Below are 12706 nucleotides of genomic sequence, written 5' to 3'. Positions count from 1 at the left end.
TGCTGTTAAGGAAAAATATCTGAAACCACAATAATTATTTGTTTGTCTCTGAATCAAAAATAGTCAGGCTGATCCAACCTAGAGGCTGGATGGGCTTAGTGTCAATTTTTCATTTGGTGAGGCTACGAGTTATAAAGAGTACATCATGTGGAAACTGGATAGATCTGAAAGGAATTAAGCATCAAATTGTTCTGGACTTTGAAAGGTCATGCACATGCTGAAGGTAGTGATGATGTCTCTAATGAGTTTGTAATAAGACTAAATGTGGAAAAGAAGCTTGTTCAGTCTTCTCTTTTTCTTAGGAAATGAAAAAGGAAATTATGATTGCAGCTGTAGACTTTAGTTAGGACCATTTAAATTTGGCTCATCTCAGTGTAATGTGAGATTATCAGTCAATGTTTCAGAAGCAGATAAATATAATTACCCTTTTGAGATCCAATGGATTAGTAATAAGCACCCTTGCCAATTTAAGAGATGCAATAAGAACCAAATAACAAGGAAATTGTAAGATGCTGAATTTTGTCTTGTGTACTGATCAAACTCAGTCAAGTGTATGGTTTTGCTTTAACCTGTGATAGTGAAAGATTGCAGCTCCAGGTGGGGCTGTAGGTGGCTATGCCAGCATGACAGCACTTCCTTCTATCATAGCTTCTCCTCACACATTTACACTGAACAGTGCTCTTGGTAGTGTTTTGTAGCTCTTCCAGCAGGCTTTGGTATTCCTTGGAGAAAGAGGAATAGGAAGCCACGGGAAGGCAAGAGAAAGGGGTTAAGAAACAATGGGTTTTTTCCACCAGCAAGTCCCAGTACTGCACATGTATTCCTGCAGTGTGGCAGTGCAGTCCTCCTGTTGCCACCAGGGAGAAATCTGTCTTTGCTAAATGCACTGACTTCAAAGAGGAAGGGTTAGGGGTACAACACCCTGTGTGTAAGCAAGCCCTACACCTCCACTCTCTGTGCTTTGTTCTTCTTGCTCAACCATTTGTACTTTAATTGCAAAACCCCACTTTCTTCTGTTGTTTCTCTCTCAGTTCTTTTGGCATTGCTGCAAGCTTCAAATTGCTTCTCAGATGTGCTGTTTTTTGAGTGTGCATTCCTTTACTGGTAGCAAAGACATATGTATAGAACTTGAGGCTTTGATATAAGTGAGTTACACAATCATATGGCTTCAAAACCAGGGCAGAGTAATCAGGTTTTCTTCTTTTATTGACCATTATGAATTTGGAATATTTTCTTGTTTGAGAGGGTGGAATAATGTAAAAAGCAAATACAAGACTGGGAAGTATCTTGTGTCCCTTTGGTTGCCAATCTGGGATCTGGAAGACATTTTCTTGCGCTAGATGTTGGCTGCATTTAAATTTTTCCCTGTAGTTCTGAACATGGATCAGGTGGGTCAAACACCACAGATCTCCTGCCCTTTGTTCCAGGAACAGAGTTCATATTGTTACTGTATAGCTTGTGGTGATGTCCAAAACATGCTGGCTGCTTTCCAGGCTGGAAGAAGGAAGCTGTACCTGCTTGGAGAGTTCAGTTGTTCTGGATGACAGAGACTGAGAAAGCATCCAGGAATAGCAGAGCTGTAGAGGAAGGCTGGTTGTGGCCAGCATGATAACCAGCAGTCTAAGCTGCAAAATGTTGAAATAACTGCTGCCACTGTTTACCAAAGGAGAGTTTTAAGAATGCGTGGGACAGATGTCTTTGAGGTGTGGTTTGAGTATAGCCTGGGCTGCTGTGGAAAAGGAAACCTCTACGTCCTTCCAGCTCTCCATGGCACTCTCCAGTGCAAAGCTTTCTAATTGCAAATGCATCCATCAGCTCTGAGTGCTGTTCTCATCCACTGAAGCGCTCCTCAGAAATGATAATTCTTGGTCAGCTAGTTCCCTTTGATAGAGTAACAGTGTTGTGTGGGTCAAGGCCAGGCTCTATGCATTTTAATTTCCCTCCCACCCTGTTTTCTGTGTTTAGACAGCATAAAGTAATTCCTGGTTTTGAGAATTTGGGGTTTCAGCAGCCAGAAGTTTATGTAGAGGAATATAAGCATTGATAAACCAGATAGATTGTGTAAATCAACACATTCTGTACAGGCAGCAAGGCAAGTTATATTCATCCATTCAGTAATTTTTTTTTTTGTTTTGCTTTTAATATTTAAGCATAAATCAGCTCAAGAGGGAAATTTCTGAAACAAGCAGTTCATCAAGTGTATGGATTGGTCCAGATGGAGTCAGATTCTAATCAAGCCTTCAGTCAAGGGGAGTTATGTGATTAATACTTCAGAAGAAACTCAAATAACTTGAGGGTATATTAAAGCATATTCATAAGGCAGGTTTTCTTTAAAGTAATGTAATGCTCCCTTCTGATATATCAAAACTAATTGAGACAAATATGCTGGGAAGATCCTGAGTTGCTGCCTCTGAAAAGAAGCAGAAAAGGAGTCCTGCTTTCCCCCTTCCTTTCAGGAAGGAGTCTCTTCACAACTAGTTCAGTTGCCTTTCTTTGGCTTAAATTGCTGCAGTTTCTCATTATTGGATTGACAATCACACAGACTAGACTGGAGAGAACATATATCTGTTGTTTTCCTGAAGTGCCCCAGATGCTGAAGCTGTCATGTAAACTCATTGCTTTTTAAAAATAAGGTTAAGGCAAATGGGAACTACTACAAACTGCATTTTTGTAAAAGGACCTTTTAATGTTTTCTCTTCGTGTCTCTTCATTCCTCTGTGCTGCAGATGCTGTGCTTCCAGTTGAGGGTGGGAAGCAAGGGATCACAGAGCTTTTAAATGTGGGACTCATGAAGGATCTGGATGCACATCCCTCTGCATTGTTTTGGCATTTTATTTCATCCTTGGTTTTTGAACAGCAGATTCTGGGCTTGCTAGTGGCCTGGTTATTCCTATACTTCACTTCAGTCCTGGTTTGTGCTTTCTGTATGAAAGGCCTGTGTCAAGTAGCAACAATCTGAATTGCAGGTTGAAACTTGGCAATAGCAAAACACCAAGCGCTTGGAGGAAACTGTATAGGTAGAAAAGGATGAGTTGCTTGGAAAGAGATGCTAAAATTGGGGAAAAGAATGAAGAAATATCATCTGAGAATAGCTGTGGAAGGACCATAGCCAAAACTGTGGACTTTCCAAGTTTAGATCATTTGAATCCTCTGGGGATCCAGAAAGAGTCTCAGCTTCTGGCTCCATCTCTGTAACTGTAGGACTATGGGTTCAGATCCAGACTTTTCATCTGTTTCTTATGTATGTAATAGCCTGAACCTTAATCTTGGACATAACACCCTGAACTTTGGAGAAAACTACAGCTGGGTCTTTGTCATAGCTTTTAGAAAGCTGTTGTGGACTAGAGCAAGGTTCTTGCAGTAATGCTGAGAGGCTTAATGTTCAGCAAGCAAGGGGTCATGGCTGGAGAGTGCATAATGCCGTTCAAAAGTATTGAAAAAATATAAAAAGGATTAGTTGTGTGCACAACCTCCTGCCTTTTCCCTACCCCTTTGTATTCACCTCCACCCCTCCCCAAAAATATTGTCTAAATCAATTCTTAATATGCAGTGTTTGCTGAAACATGGTTTACTTGCCTGAATAGATGTAGACAGTTAAGTCTATCAGTCAGCACTCATGTTTTTGACTCAATAACCTAATTTTTATAACCAGTCTAGAACTACACAGAGTCTTAAAAACCATTCCAGAACTGGAATCAAATAGATCAGTTGTATGAATAAACGGGAAAAAGTTGTGTAATGGTGTATGGTGCTTCTCAAATCAGAATATCCTGAGCTGGAAGGGACCCACTAAGATCATCAAAGTCCACCTCCTGGCCCTAGACAGGACACTCCAAGAGTCATACCATGGGCCTGAGAGCATTTTCCAAATGCTTCTTGGACTCTGTCAGGTTTGGTGCTCTGACTACTTCCCTGGGGAGCCTGCTCCAGTGCCCGACCACCCACTGGATGAAAAACATTTTCCTAATATCCAAACTAAACCTCCCCTGGCAGCTTCAAGCCATTCCCTTGAGTCCTGTCACTGGTCACACAGCGAGGAGACATCAGCGTCCATCCCTCCTCTTCCCCTCACAAGGAAGCTGCACACTGCAATGAGGTGTCCTCTCAGTGTCCTCTTCTCACGTCTGAGCAGACCAGTGACCTCAGCCACTCCTCATCAGACTTCCTCTTCAGACCCTTCCCCACCTTGTGACTTCCTTTGGATGTTCTGGAAGAGCTTAATGCCTTTTTCAGAGTGTGGTGCCCAAAACTTCTCACAGCCCTTGAGGTGAGGCTACAGAGCAGAGCAGGACAATCCCCTCCCTTGCCCGTTTGGCAGTGCTGTTCCTGATGGCCCCTAGGACAGGGTTGGCCCTCCTGGCTGCCAGGGCACTGCTGGCTCGTGTTCAACTTGCCATCAAGCCCCGGAGCCCTTCCTGCAGGGCTGCTCTCCAGCCCCTTGTTCAGCAAAATGTGATGCTGGAGAATGCGGGCATCGATCCCGCTACCTCTCGCATGCTAAGCGAGCGCTCTACCATTTGAGCTAATTCCCCCTGTGCACAGTCAGAAAAGAAATAACTATGTAATTTATGTCATAAAAATGACCATTGTATTATTATTATTAATAATAATAATTCACAATTTCTGGGAAGTGAATGTACAAGTCTTGTTCATTGTCTGACTCTTGAGTCTGTATATCTAACCCCTTGCATTTGGGATGGAATGTTGTGTATCACATCAGCAGTTACCTGCACAACTGGGCTACATTTTGGCTTTGCTCTTCTGTAGCCATAATATTATGAAAAATCCTTTGCTGGGATTTTTCCTCTCCTGAGAAGCTGAGGAGCCTCAGGAGAGAAATGTAAACAATTACTATCTGCTGCTGTGGAATGCAACAGGTGCAGCTGGGATTGGTCCATGTGGATTGTTTTCCATTGATGACCAATCACAGCCACCTGTGCCAAGGCTGTGAGCAGTCACAGGATTTTGTTATTCTATTCTGTTCTGTTCTTGTTGTAGCTCTCTGATCTCTCTGTTCTTTTAGTATAGTTTTAATGTAGTATTTAAATATAATATTTAACATAATAAATCAGCCTTCTGAAATGGAGTCAAGCCTCGTGTCTCAACATGTGGAGAGTCCCCAGCACTCTTCAGAGTGGGTTGGTTTGAGAACTCCTGGGTTCTCTTCACGACTTCATTCTTGGTTAGTTTTGGCCAAGTCATTAATACCTATTACTCCTTTTTGCTCATTTATTATATGACTGTAATATTTTACTTGCCAAGTTTATGGAGCGAATGCAGCCTTAATTTTGAGAAATTATATAAGGCTGGAGTTCTAGTAGTGTGGCCTTTTAATCTGAAATATCTCAGTGTGTTTTTCTGTGACCCATACTTTTGACTTTTGCTATAAGGTTAATTCTTATCGTGCTTGGAAGGACATGAAGACAGACATGCTGTTAGTCCTTTTTCTTCAGAGTGTGGTAAATCTGGCAGCTTCATGCTTGAGATTGGCATAAAGTAAATGGTCATACTAAGGAAGGTTGCTAGAGCTTTTTGTGGGAAGGTAGTTGCTACAGAACCTGACAAAATTAATCTGGGATGAAAAGAATGTTAAAACATTTCCAGAAAACATCACCACTAGCAAAAAGATTGTTTTTTTCTTCCTATATACAGGTGCAGGGGAGCTTTGTATGGCAGGATGATGGGATTGGTCCTTGTTTCCTTAATTGGTGTCAAACTAGTGAATATGGAATATGGATTGATAGAGGTCTCTGCTGCCATTGGAGCTGCCTCATATTTCAGAGGTGTTCTTAGACTAACCATCCCCCTCACTGTGATAATGGTAAGTATGTAGAGTTTTCAAGTACTTTTGTGGCCAAGGTTGAGTTGAGCTTTTGCTGCTGCAGCTAAATAAAGCACTGGTACCCTGTGCACATTGAACCAGAGATAAATAAATTATTGGCCTGTCTGGTTTGCCCAAAGAGGGTTTTTTGCTCTGTTTTGTTTTATCTGGGAACTTTTATTTGTGGATTGTAAGTTTGGAAGTAACACTTTGAGACATCTGACTGTCTCTTTTCCTATTTTTAATTTTTTTGAGGTTACAGAAGTGATAATGCTATCAGTGGTTTACAAAGAAGAAAAGGGATGTTTCTGTTAGGTTACAAAACAGTTGTAGGTCACACTGCTTGCCTTGTGAATTCACTTCTGGGGGGGATGAGGGCCTTGTACAATTCACCTTTTAATGCTGGGGTTGAGTATGGCCTCTTAGATGGAGTAAGGATTTACAGTATAGGCAAGTGATCTAATGGGAAATCTCACAGGTCTCTCTGGTCAAGTTATGCCTCATAGATTTCAAAATTTTGGGATTCATTTGGAACACATTTCACATTTCTGTTTCCCCCTCCTTTCGTAACAGAACATCTTGAGTCCGCGCTACAACACTTTCCAGGCAAACTTCTGAAAGCTGAAGTATTTGCAAATAATATTCTTAGAGAGGGTGCTCTTTGCTCTCCCTGATTGCAACACCTGGGGACAGTGAGTTGTAAGGCGCAGCTGAAATTCAGCTTAATCAACAGAGAAATGAAGTTGAGGTCACAAGGGGGAAGTTTTCACCCTTCCAGGGCAGGACATTCAAGGCCTGTGAGTGTTAGTGTGTGTGGAAATTTCTCCCATGACTAAACCCAGACTTGGCTGCCCAGCTGGTTTTGCCCAAAAGTATCTCATTGAAATCTTTGCAGATGTCAGAATTCACACGGAGTGACTAAGCCTGGATTTTCCCTCCTAGTACACTGTTGCACAGTGTTTGATAAAGTAGCTGTTCATTGGCACTCACACCAAGCTGGGCCCATGTTAGTGATAGGTTGTGTAAATTCTGTAGGAAGCATTACTTTTTCTTATGTTCTAGTTTGAAAGGTGTTGTGTGTGCAAGAAACCCTCTCTATTGTGAAATAATAATTAGATGGATTATGGAAAAAGTCCTCCTTCAGTGTCCTCTTAGTGCTTTAGCATTTACTTATCCATTAAGTAATTAAGTAAAAATGAACTCTGCTATTTCTGCTTCTGTTATTGCTATTATGCATATCTTGGAAGTTACTGGGTGAATTGCTGGCCAGCTAAATCTGTGAGACTTGAAGAGGGGAAAGTTGATGCCTGCACACTAGATGTAAGTTTTCTGAGAGCCCAAATTATGACTAAATGTAATGTCTTTTCCAAAGTAGGCCTGGATTTTCTTGTAATGCCTCAATACATTTTAATTTAAGTATAATTTGTAAACCATTACTGTACAGTCTTTCTGCAGGTATAAGTCTTTAGGGGTAAAAGCAGTTGATTGACATTTTCCTCAGCTCATGAGGCTGTGCTCTATCACAGAGAAACGAGAGGTGATTATATGCCAGAACACTTGCTGCTCTTACATGCCAGGAACTGCTGTTCGTTCAGCTCTGGTACAGAGGAAATTCCTACATTTTCTTTCCATCAGTTTCTCCCTACCTTCCCCACTACCTGTACTTGTTTTCTAAGTGCCTCTGCACATGCACATGCAGCATATGCAAAACAATATCTGGAAACCCTTAAAAACTGTAGGGAGCTGAGTTGAAAAGGCCCCAGAAAAATGAGGAGGATTGCATTGCAGTGCGTTCTGAATTCCCCTAGGTGTCATGTTCTAACCCTTCTGAATCTCTGCACAGGCAGATTCTGTTTCAATTTATGTTCATCCAAGATAAATAGCTGCATTGCTTGAGGAAATATTAATTTTTGAAGAGAAAAAAGGTCTTGGACATGACAATGCAAACACATAATTAAAAGGTTGTGCCCTCAAACCATAAAATGCACATATTTTTCCTATATAGTCTGATGGGTTCAAAAAGAATTGGAAATGTTTGTTTTGGCTTTTCACAGCCTTCCATTTGGAAACAGTTATGAATGTGGGACTTGTAGCGAACAGGTTTGTAAGATGCCTTTTTCCTTTTTTCCCTCATGGCAGACTCCACAGGCATCTGCCCACCTCTTCTTTCTTGGCCGCCTGTTTCTACCCCCCATGCTGACACTTGACCCTCATCCTCAGCTTTTTGTGGTAAAGGGTAGATGTGGTGACATTTTTTTTGGCAAGTACAAGGAACAGCCTTATGACTTGCCTTCCCACAGCCTTCTGTTTCCCATGTCTTTTTAAGTGTCATGTGTCCTGGCCTGCGGGCCTCAGGGTGCTCTAGACGTGGAAGAGGAACAGCATCTTCCTACAGTGTGTGTTTGCTCTCCGGTGAATTCTGTATTTTTTACCATTCCTTTCGTTTATACTTCTCAATAAAAATGTCTCACAAGTGTTAAAGAGGAAAGGTGGCTCTGGGCTAGCCTGGTATTAGTGTTTGTGTTCAGTGCTGGTGATGTGCCCATGTGCAAGCTGAGAGAAGTTTCATTTGCACCAATCTGGACCCTTTGTCCTTTGAGTTGTTTTTCCTTCTATTACACATGATAGAAAGCAACCCTGACTCTCACCCCTTTCTTGCCTATTCTTTTCAAACAGAATTAAAGCAGCATATCACTTTATTGGCCAAATTTATTTCTCCTATAAATCTCTTCTGATGGATATGGGAAATGCAATTAATTCTGAAAAGGTTAAGACTCAAAACTCTTCTCTGAGTGTGAAACGCTGGAATATCAGGCTTTTGACAGATGTAGACTAAAGGAGAAAAGAGACTATTTCTTAGGATTTGGAAGTGGAAATGCAATGTCGTTATATAAATCAAAGGGAAATCTCCTCAGGGGATTAACGCTCCCAAGAGAGGCTCTGTCCCAGAGTCTCCTCTGGGAATGGTGGGTGTGGCTGCTGTGAATGAACGGGCTGTGCTAAGGGACATGATGTTGGTACTGAAATATGACCACCTGATGGGGGTTCAGACCATTATGACAAGTTGCTTGTGAATGTCTGTCTGAGTCTGCAATATGGCAGAAATAAAAAGCTTTATGAAAAATCATCTGGTTCTTAAGACAGTAATGAAAACTCAGAAATCAGGTTTGTTCACCTACATTAAAACATGCTGTATATAATAACCTACGCTGCTGTAAGTGACCAGTGTCCTATAGTTAGGAAATTTGGTATGTCTTTGTTATACACATTCCATTAGTAATGAAAATGAACTTTTCTTTTTCGCAATTTGAATACCTCACTTGTAGTGTGTACTTCTGACCTGTTCCACAGTATTGCTACAGGTCATCTGGACTAAGTGTGATGAAATAGCTCTGACAGCATATAGTAACAACCAAATCCTTTCCTCTCCCTTCTCTGTGTATTCCTTCAGTACTTCTAATTTAGGCAAAATGTACTCACCTGAAACTATAGGCAGGATGCATTGTTGCAGATTCTGGGGTTACCCTCTCAGTTCCTCTGAGAGAGACTCTCAAGAAGCTTAAGTTCTCCTTTCACAAGAAATTTAAGTGAGGCATTGTTTTATGGGTGTGACATGAGGATACAGCCCAATAACACCCAATCCAGGTAACTAGAGGGAAGTTATAACAAAATCAGAATGGTGATAGATGATGTTAGAAAAATAAGCACAAAACTTCTAAAATGCATGTCAAATCTGCCTGGTACCAGTGCAGGTTTTTAATCAGAGAGCTGCTCAGTGGTTGTAGGATGCAAGATGCTGCATTTAAAACCCTTTGCAGTGATGATGATCCAAGCAGGAGGGATGTTTTTGAAAAATGCTAGCACAAATATACGTTCTGAGTCTTTCCTTCTTGAGCTGAGTAAGGTAATAGGGCATAGCTGATGTTTGAAGACCAAGCAGAGAAAACAATCTCTGGCTGCTAAAGAGACTATCAGGAAGCCAAGAATCCTCATTGACTTAAATTTCTCCTGAGGGAGTCCAGATCTAATGGATGAGACCTCTATTCTACAGGCAAAGATGGATAAATTGTACATTAACTGGGCAAGAAAATAGTGATATATATCAGGCTTGGATTAAATGTGAATATTAATTGGGTGTAAATTCTCTGGTTTTTTCTTGACAAATGGGATGCTAGAAAAAGCCTGTATAGCTGTGCCTTTGAGCATTGTTGTGGGTCCTGTCCAACTCAGGATATTCTGTGATTCCTCATTACAGTGAAACAGTAGTGCCTGTTAGCCTTGAGCCGCCCCTACCTCCATTTGGGTGAGGGCTGTTTCTGCCACCTTGACCTCTGGTTTTTCCCTCTTCCTGCATGCTTCTTGAGCTGGAAGGGATGAAAGCAGCTCACAGTGTGAAATGGTTTGTCCCTCCCTGGTTTATAAGTGCCTGCTGGTTCTTGCTGTGTTGTGTAGGCAGCAAGGAGAGCCTGCAAAGGGAGCTGGGTGCTACTCTAGGAGATGCTCTGCCAGAGCTGGCCAGACTTGGAAGTGCAAAAGATTTTCAGTGCAAGCTATGTCTTATGTGAGATTTATTTATGCACTGGCTGCCTTAGAAATTGCTATAGTAATAGAAAGGTTGAGGTCAGGTTGGATGGGCTTTGAGCAACCTGGTCTAGTTGAAGTGTCCCTGTCAATGGCAGGGGGTTTGGAACTGGATGGTCTTTAAGATTCCTTCCAAGCCAAATCATTATATGATTCCACGAAGGAAACAATAAAAATACTCTTCAAACAGCTGACTTTAGAGTCAACTAGAGTGCAGGTGCCTTTCTGTCCTTTCTGTAATATATAGTTTCCACCTACTTTGGTTTAAGTTTTTTTTTTTTTTTTTTTTTTTTTTTTTTTTTTTTTTTTTTTTTTTTTTTGTGTAAATTGTTAAATGGTCAATATGTGCACTGGCACAAAGCTGTGCTTCTGCACCAGTGCCCTTTTGTTGCTGCAAATGGAGCAGCAGCTGACCCTGCAGTGATGGGGCTCAGGAGCTGTGGCACAGCCATGCTGTGAGATCAGAAAATGGAGACCATTCAATCTTGGTCCATGACAGGTTTCCAGGGCAGGTCTTATGGCATGAGGAATTACAGGAAGCAGGATATTTTGCAAGATGTCAAATTAAATGTTTTAATTGGTCCTTTTGGTCTTAAAAGAAACCAGTCTTGTTTTCAGCACATAAAACATGGTGTTTCATCTGGCTAATTGAAGAGGAGGGACTTCCCTTCCAAACTCATAGTGCCATCCAAAGTGTGATCCTTTCCTTGATAAGGATCATAGTTTGCTGAAGTGTGAGGAGAAAAATCCTCTGAGAGCTGAATATGCTTTTGGCATACCAGGAAGCAGGAGAACAGGCTGATTTGAAGTAAGATTAATATGATCTTATGGTCAAATATAGTAAAATAACTCTGTGGTTGGAGTGATGGTAAACACTGAAGTCTGCAAGAGCTTGTTTTTATCCCACCACCCGATTTAGAATGATTTAAAAAAGCTTGCTTCTCCTCTATTTTTGACCTAAAATGAGGACTTCAGATTTTTTTTTACAAAAACCTTGGACATTTCATCAGAAAGCTGAACATCTGAAAAACCCAAACTAAAATAAAATTTAAAAAAAATTACTTGTCTTGCTACAAACTTTGTTGTTCCACATTAACATTTTTCTTTAAGGAATGAAGTATTTGCCTTGAAACACCAAAGAAACTTTCTTGGTATATTCAAGAAGGAGGCCCAATACATGGTGCATCGTGGGAGATGTAGTTTAATCTGAGAGGCCCAGCCAAATCCAATTTTAAAATTCTCAAGAGATGACAATATAGCATTCCAAATGAAAGCTTCTTGGGTTCTAACCTGAAAAATACTGCTCTGTAGGGATGATAAACAATTTGTCAGGTCACTTGAACATTTGATAAAAGATGTATGCTTGTAGGGAAAATGAAATGAACTCCTTTTTTCTTTCTGGATGGTAGCCTTGTGAACCCAGCCCAAGAAGGTCAGAACAAGTCCCCTCTGAATCCTTCATTCATCATCTGTATAGAAGAACTGCACCTATGGGACAGTTGGTTAGCCTGCAGGTAATTCCCAAACCAGAAGAGAATCCAGCTTTATCTCTAAAATAGCTGTGTCAGCTTTGGTACCAGGTTTTATCAGTAAAATAAACAGACACGACTGAATTGTACATGGATTCAATTGGCACTGAAAGTTCAGTTGTGCATCTGAAATATTGAAATTGAGATTGCATCTCTCTTTTAAATACACACATTGGAAATCAAGCTGTAATTTGAGAAGATAACATTTTTACATAGTCATTTTTCTGGCTCTAGCTATCAGTAGCTTTAAAAGTATTTCATAAATAAATGGTTGTAGTGTACTATAACATGAAATGGTACATTTGGGACATGTAACACAAACCTTAATGAAAGTTCATGAGAATTTAACAAGCAGAAGTTATTTTAATTCACAGTATCTTATCTGTTTTCAGTTCTTTTGAATTACAAAATGCAATTGTGATGTCTTAAGTAGTAATTCTTTGCCAAATTTAATTTGTTACCATATTAAAGGTATTTCCCAGATACACTGACATGAAAAGCATCTGAAACCATTAAATTTTGTTATATTTGTAACTTTAACACATTCATAATGCTGCCAAGAGTGTTTCTTCACAAATTTTGAAAAAATTCTTTTTCTCTGAGACGAAAGCTACCATAATAAACCTTTTTTTTTTTTTTTTCTTGCCTCAGGGGTTCATAATAATTTTGAATGAAACTCCCCATGTAACTGGGTGCTCTGATGAAGGGGGGCTTGGGGCCAGAGGTCCCCATTTGATTTCTGGACCCTGCTGAAACAGGAGCAAGTGGTTACAGA

The 12706-nt window shown here is 40.6% G+C and overlaps 1 non-coding gene and 1 pseudogene across 1 annotated transcript; one reads left to right on the top strand and one right to left on the bottom strand.

Moving 5' to 3' along the window:
- Positions 1-12706, top strand: part of LOC121356830 — a 76421-nt pseudogene that overhangs the window by 21701 nt on the left and 42014 nt on the right.
- On the bottom strand, positions 4460-4532 carry TRNAA-AGC. Its single transcript has one exon. It is a non-coding gene; the product is annotated as a tRNA-Ala (tRNA).

The sequence above is a fragment of the Pyrgilauda ruficollis genome, unplaced genomic scaffold (genome assembly GCF_017590135.1).
Source record: "Pyrgilauda ruficollis isolate IOZ18807 unplaced genomic scaffold, ASM1759013v1 scaffold30, whole genome shotgun sequence".
Classification (NCBI taxonomy): Eukaryota; Metazoa; Chordata; class Aves; order Passeriformes; family Passeridae; genus Pyrgilauda; species Pyrgilauda ruficollis.
Note: the sequence above shows the minus strand (reverse complement) of the source record. Positions and strands in the feature narration are given on the sequence as shown.